This window comes from Etheostoma spectabile, chromosome 4, assembly GCF_008692095.1.
Source record: "Etheostoma spectabile isolate EspeVRDwgs_2016 chromosome 4, UIUC_Espe_1.0, whole genome shotgun sequence".
NCBI classification, from domain to species: Eukaryota; Metazoa; Chordata; class Actinopteri; order Perciformes; family Percidae; genus Etheostoma; species Etheostoma spectabile.
Window position 1 is genome coordinate 32,022,674 of NC_045736.1, and position 7,449 is coordinate 32,030,122.

Below are 7,449 nucleotides of genomic sequence, written 5' to 3' on the forward strand. Positions count from 1 at the left end.
TCCTTGTGTTTTTGTGTTAGTTTTCTCACCAGTCTTGTATGGTTGGTCCTGTCTTGTGTTCCCCTGGGTGTCTGCTTGTTCAGTTTCCTGTTTTATTTTGAAGTCTGTTTTTTGTCTCGTCTTGCCTCAAGCTTTACTTCCTGTGTCTTTCCGTTCTTGTGATTACGTTGGGCGTTTCTCAATATGTGTTCTCCTATGGACTTGTGTCCTTGTGAAACGTCATGTTTGGTGGCCAAAGTACTGACCCAATACACAAGTTAGCATTTTGCCAAGAACAGTTAAATCCCCGGATGTGATCTCGACACGCCCATTTACCGAGGATACATCGGATGGTAACTTGTGTGAACTTGGCCGGGCAGGTATCCCAGCATTCAATTCGGGTGTAAAGCGCTTATGGTTTCCGGTACACATATTTTCACAATTTACGCTATTATTAAATCAATAATTCATTTTTAAGATGTTTAAGGCGAGAATCAGCGGTGTAGATTGAATATAGGCAGTTCAACGAAAATTGATGGTGAATAAAAAAGCCTTCGGAGTTTGAAAGCTCCGCAAACCCGGCGGGGAGCTTGCTACGCAGCGGGGATGACTCTCGCGAGCCGGTCAGTCAGTCAGCTCAGACCCCTTGGCCACGTCTAGACAGACCCCTCTGGCCCATTTAGACAGACCATGCAGCAAAGCCAGGTCCACAATTGTAAGTATTTTTAAACAATTTTTACCGCGTTGTTATTATACTGTCCTCATCCTGGCTCTCCTCCCTCTCGGGCTCTCTCTGTCTCTCTGTAACGTATACAGACGGCAGTGACTAACTTTACCCAGTCCATCTCTAAATTTAATGCCTATTTTAACTAGGGATGTCCGATCAGCATTTTAGGCCTCCGATCCTTATCCGATGTTTTAACCCAAATCCGATCCGATTTCGAGTCCGATCCGATTTTTGCCTTTAATATTGAAATTGATCAAACTCAAATATATTTTAAGCAAGTAACCCAACTTTTACTAGACTAATATTTATCAAGAACCATTACTATTTATATGTAAATCCCATGAAATGAAAAATCTTACCCAGAATTAAAGGTCAGCTTCAATTTTATATTTTAGACAAAAGTAAAAAGAAAAACACTGACTTGGTACAGTATTATCAAAAGAAAGTGCTATCCAAGATCCACTTTTAGCTTGTAAGTGCTTAACATAGGCTGCCATAAAGTCAATAAAAATAAAGTGCACTGACCACTGAGCAAATAAAATGCACTTGCCATCTTAAATATGGTGTAAACAGATTGACAATAGACATGCTGCGTATGAGCCCGCGGAACTGATGGCATGCAGCACGGCACGCTTTAAATCAGAAGTCTCGGGTCAACCCAGTGCGCCGTGAGGCTCAGTAGGGACATCGGGCAAACCTCTGCGCTCCAAATATCGTAGTGAAACTAACACAAACGTTGCGGTTCAACTTACTTTGTATCGTTTGTTTTACTTTGCTGTACAGCGTGGTATCGCTGTGTCTGCAATGTAGTTCTCGATGGCAGAGCGTAGCCGGGTCCAAAACTTCCAGAAGACGAGTTAGTCCGACATTTCAACTACTGAGATGGGCTGGTTGTCAAGAGCAATACATTCGACCAACCTTTCTGTGATTAGGACAGCTTTTGCAGTCTTCACTCGCAAGAGTAAAATACTTCCACTCTTCTGCCATGCTTGCTTTGCTCGCCGCGGAGGTTTGTATTGCGCAACTACCGTCAACCGTAACTAGCGGGGACGTAAAGATCGGCGCGACTTGTCAGGTAATGTAGCCGGCTCCGATCACGGGAAAATAGGAAAAGATCGGGCCGATCCGATCTCGAGATCGGGATCGGGACATCCCTACTTTTAACGTTTCTTTTCTGCTTTCAATTAAAATTGAATCCCGAACAAAGTTACAAGGATTTTTCCCCCGCCGTTGTGTCGGTATTTATATAGTTATTGGCCCGTGATACTTAATAGCACTTTAATTGAAAACCTGGAAGACTAAACAACATAATAACAAGGCGGTGTGAAGGGTGACCGTCCTTGCTTTATTATGAATACACACATCAAAGCTAACTATAAAGTGGCAATTAAGCGCCCTCTTTGCTGGGGGTGTTGCGCAATAACAGGAGGAACGCTTCGTCTCAAAACTGTCAACAGCGTTTTGTGTTCTTCTGAACTTGCGAGTTCAGTCTTCCAGGTACAGCTAGCAAGTACGGTCTCCCCAAGAACACAAGTCCGTTCTTTGCTTATTGTATTGAGAAACGCCCTGATGTTTTCACCTGCTTCCCTGCTTCCTTGTCACCTGCCCTCGTTACCTTGTGTAATAATGTTTGTGCTTCCTGGGGCGTTTCTAATCCAAGTACGCAAGAACGGACTTGTGTTCTTGGGGAGACCGTACTTGCTAGCTGTACCTGGAAGACTGAACTCGCAAGTTCAAAAGCAAACACAACGCTGTTGACAGTTTTGAGACGAAGCGTTCTTCCTGTTATTGCGCAACACCCGCAGCAAAGAGGGCGCTTTACTTTGATGTATGTATTCATAATGAAGCATGGACGGTCACCCTTCACACCACCTTTGTTGTTTTGTTACGTTTTCATTTAAAGTGCTATTAAGTATCACGGGGCAATAACTTTATAAATAACGACACAACGGCGGGAAAAAAATCCTTGTAACATTGTTCGGGATTCAATTTTATTGGCAGAACAGAAACGTTAAAATAGGTATTAAATTATAGAGGGACTGGGTAAAGTTAGCCACTGCCGTCTTCGAGAAGCAGAAGAGGACTGCGAGGGAGGAGACACGGATGAGAGGAGGACAGATATAATAAACAACAGCGGTAAAAATTGTTTAAAATATCTTACAATTGTGGACCTGGCTTTGCTGCAGGGTCTGTCTAAATGTGGGGGGGCCAGAGGGGTCTGTCTAATGTGGGACCAGAGGGGTCTGTCTAGACGTGGGGCCAGAGGGGTCTGTAAGCTGACTGACTGACCGGCTCGCGAGAGTCATTCCCGGCTGGCGTAGCAAGCTCGCCGCCGGGGTTTGCGGAGCTTTCCAACTCCGAGGCTTTTTTAATTCACCATCAATTTTCGTTGAAGTGCCTATATTAAAATCTACACCGTGATTTCTCGCCTTAAAACATCTTAAAAGAATTATTGATTTAATAATAGACGTAAATTGTGAAAATATGTGACCGGAAAACAAAGCGCTTTACACCCGAATTGAATGCTGGGATACCGGCCCGGCCAAGTTCACACAAGTTACCATCCGATGATCCTCGGTAAAATGGGCGGGTCGAGATCACATCCGGGGATTTTAACTGTTCTTGGCAAAATGCTAACTTGTGTATTGGGTCAGTACTTTGGCCACCAAACATGACGTTTCACAAGAACACCAACAAGAAGTCCATAGAAGAACACAGATTGAGAAACGCCCCTTGTCTCTTGTAAGATCCTTCTGTCACAACGTCATGTGACCTTGTTATTTGTCCACTATACAAATCACAATCACGTTTGTTAATATTTAAATTGAGCGTGATTGAAGGGGAAGATGCATTTACAAATTTTAGCAAAAGGCTGGAACATAACATAATGCAAAAGTGGAGGTGCCTAAATATTTGAATGCACTTCACTGTAGACTGTGGGTGTAAGCATACCATTACAAATCAAAGCCTCTGAAAATGGCTTTAAAGGCTCAGAACACCAACACGTGTTCTGATTTAATCTGGCCGACTAAACGTCTTCCAAGGACTGTGTGGGGGTGCATAGACTGATTAATTCGTCCAGGGTCTCTAGTTAGCTTTGTTGCACCTGATAGGGCAGGACAAATGACAACTTTATCATTATTATAGGTAGATGGCGATGTCTGATCTAAGCTATGGCCCACTGAGCAGAGGTCTAATTAGCCAGAACCACTGAAATCACCTGTATGGGGGGCCTTAAAACCTTGGCCATGTCTGTATAACATTATGTTCATTAAAGAAAACATGGGTTCCTTAGGGAATAAGTTAGTAGGATTTCACACATAAAAACAGGGCTCAGACATAAAATACAGAAAGTCTCTTGACTGAAATAACCCAAACTTTTTTTTAAATGTTATGATGCATGCTCATAGTGAGAAGATGGGAGAGAAAATGGGTTTCCCAGCCTTTATTTAGGATAGAAGTCATGACAATCCATTCAATAGTCAGGCCATGCCACGTTAATGTGTGTAGAGTTAGCACATGTGCAAAAGGTTTGTGCAAAAACAAATTCCACTAGATGGCAGCATGATACCACCGAATGTATGCCTGAAGGATCATAAGCAATAACTTTACTGTAATGTGTGCAAACACTTGACACCCAGGGTTTGTAATGTTTGAGTGACATAGTTGTACGGCACAAAAATAAAAAATTATAAAGTTCTAAGATAGAAATTCACCAAGTTCAAATTTTCCACCTTTTATTTAGTCTCCCCTAGTTGTTTCTTTAATATGCCCAACCTTTTATTTTATATTCACCCACTTATTTTGTAAGCTATGAATATGATTATTATAGTAACTAACACCTTCAAACTTACATTTGTATGTGACATTTCAGATGCAAATATTCCAATCCACAGATTCACCCAGACACATTTGGTATTTCTTGGAAAATGTGGGCATCTACAGTAAATAATAAAACTGATAAGACAAAAATGTTGGTTGCAGTTATTGAAAATGAGAAAAACAAACTAGGGAAATCTAAACGTGGTTTAGAAGTATTTAAAAAGGGTAAAATCCAGAACCAGCTACTAAATGGACCTTGTGGTGTAAAGGTTTGGTCACCAATTGTTCTCAAGGTCAAGAATAACCTTCAATGTTAAATTTAAATGAACATTTTAACGAAGACAAAACCCACGGCTGAGGAAGATTATGTGAAACTGAAACATTTAGCTTCACTCCCAAGTAGTAGTACTACGATTTCTGACCTAACCGACCTAAACATTGACAGTCTAGTTAAAAAAAAGTAGCAATATCCACTTTTATATAATTAACAGTGTTCTATATGTGGAAGACATTACAAATTGATAGAGAGGTAGGTGACAGGCGTGTGTGTGTGTGTGTGTGGGGGGGGTCCTTAGTCCAAAAAGGTTGGGAACCACTGCCCTATGCTACCAAAGAACAGTGAACGCACTCAAATACCGTTATGTGGACCTTGAGAGAGACGGAGATAGATAGATAGATAGATAGATAGATAGATAGATAATTTATTGATCCCAAAAAAATGGGGAATTATGGTAAAATATTATATTCTGCTAAGCTGAAAAGCAATGCTGACACCTTTTTTTTATTTTTTTGTTTAGGTACTGAGATGTGGATGGCAAATAAAATGGGGTTTCAGGCATAAACTGTTCTTTGGTCACACAGTTTTATACATAATACATAACAGTCTTGGCCATGAATCCTTAGATGTGTGTGTGTGTGTGTGTGTGTGTGTGTGTGTGTGTTATTAAGATAAGAACTTGTCTAGAAAACAGCTTTATCTTTACCTTATATGTATATGCACGCACACACACACACATATGTATATAGATATTTATAGCGTTAATAATAATAGTGTTCCTGTTGGTGTTTTTGTTTGGGTTTCTTTTTCCCTTTCTTTGGCCTCCTTGTGTTTTTGTCTCAGTTTTCTCCGTGGTCTTGTGTTGCTGGTCCTGTCTAGCGTTCCCCTGTGGCTGTTTGTTCTACTTCCTGTTTTATTTTGATAGTGTAGTTTCCTGTCTTGTCTAGTCTTTTCTAGCTTTGCGTTGTGCCTGTCTGATTGTCCGGCCCCGCCCTAATGTGATTCACCTGACGCCTCACCTGTTCCCCGTTACCTCGTTACCTCTTGTATTTAACGCCAGTGTTCCCTTTGTCTCTTGTCAGACCGCTCCAGTTCGTCTATCTTATCGTTTCCCGCCAGTGTTCCTGTTATCCTCCGTGTATTTCACCTTGAGATATCCACCCTGTTGGTGCGTTGCCTCTCCTGTGCCAGTTTGCCTTTATTGCTTGGCCTTTGCTTTTTTGCTCCCTTGTTTTTGAACTGAGTTAATAAACCCCCTGTTACCGGCTCCAATCTGACTCCTCGTCTCTGTATTTGGGTCCTCATTCCTGCCTCACCATGACAGATCCAGTGAGAGTGAGCAAGCATGCCCAATACCAGGAACCGGAAATCAAAACAGCTACTTGGAACCCATCATTAATTTGATTATTTACACCTTTTGCTTTTCCTTCTGTGACAAGTTTGACCGTGCAAACACAGCTACCCTCGTTCACTCCTTCAACCACCTTCTTTAAAAAGTCAACGTTGCAAGTGGGGCATATCCAAAAAAAACCTGTAGATATCCAAGTCTTTAGGGGTGTTTCTCCTTCCTACCAGAGTTATGGGCTTTTCTTTTAGCCATGCATCTCTCCCTCAGCCAAAGAGGTCTTAAACTGGCAGTAAGCTGTCGCAAACTTCTGCAAAACCTGCAAAATATCGGCATATCCCGCATGTCTTAATCAGACATTGCCATCTTTGGAGTAAGGCCTTATTTGGAATATCTAAACAGAATACGCTGTTTACATGACCTGCATCAAATTCAGAATATTAGTGTGCATGTTATACTGAGAAGTAGGGCTGCACAATTAATCGAATTTTAATCGCGATCACGATTTGGACTTGCCACGATCAAATTTGCGTGATCGAGCGATTATTTTTTATAAAGCGTCATTTCATAGAACGCTCCAGGTTTTTAGCAAAGCCAATCTCCCGCTCCGTAAAACCGTCTGCTCATGAGCCAGTCAGAGTAGTTCACTGCACCCCGTGCAGGTTAGTATCTAGATGTAGACAGTCCCAGAGGACAGAGTAGCGTGAGGAAAACTCAACAGATAGCAGTCGGTAATACTTCAGTCTCAAGGTTTACCAGTTTACCAGTAAACGCAACACTTTGTCTCATCTGTTGTTTTTCAGACAACAGTGCTGACCAGTGCTAGTCGGTGCTAGTAGCGTCTGTTAGCTGTTAGCTCCTCTAGGACGCACCGGTGCTAATGTCCTCGCATCCGCTGCAATGCTGTTTATATGGGTATGGTTTAATTTTGCGTTACATGACCCATCTCGTCTGTAAAGCCGTGTCTGTGTTGGATCTTTCTACGCTCTCTCGTCCTACTCTCTCTCTCTCCTCTTACTCTCCGCGCCACACAGCGGCCGCCGGTCCACACTTCTGATATTTGTCTACAGTTTTAATTTTTTTTTAACACAGCGGTATATTGTTAAGTATGAGGGGCAAACCTGTATTTGTACCAGTGTTTCCATGGTAACCCTGTTATCGCGGCCGCCACGGCGAAGAACACAGAAGAAGTTACTGAATGCAACGAACTTCAGTTGGTAGAGTAACGTGGGAGACGCAGCTGCTGTACTGAGACCGGGACCTGGACCTGGGCCAGAGATGTGACCCATGGCCAGAATA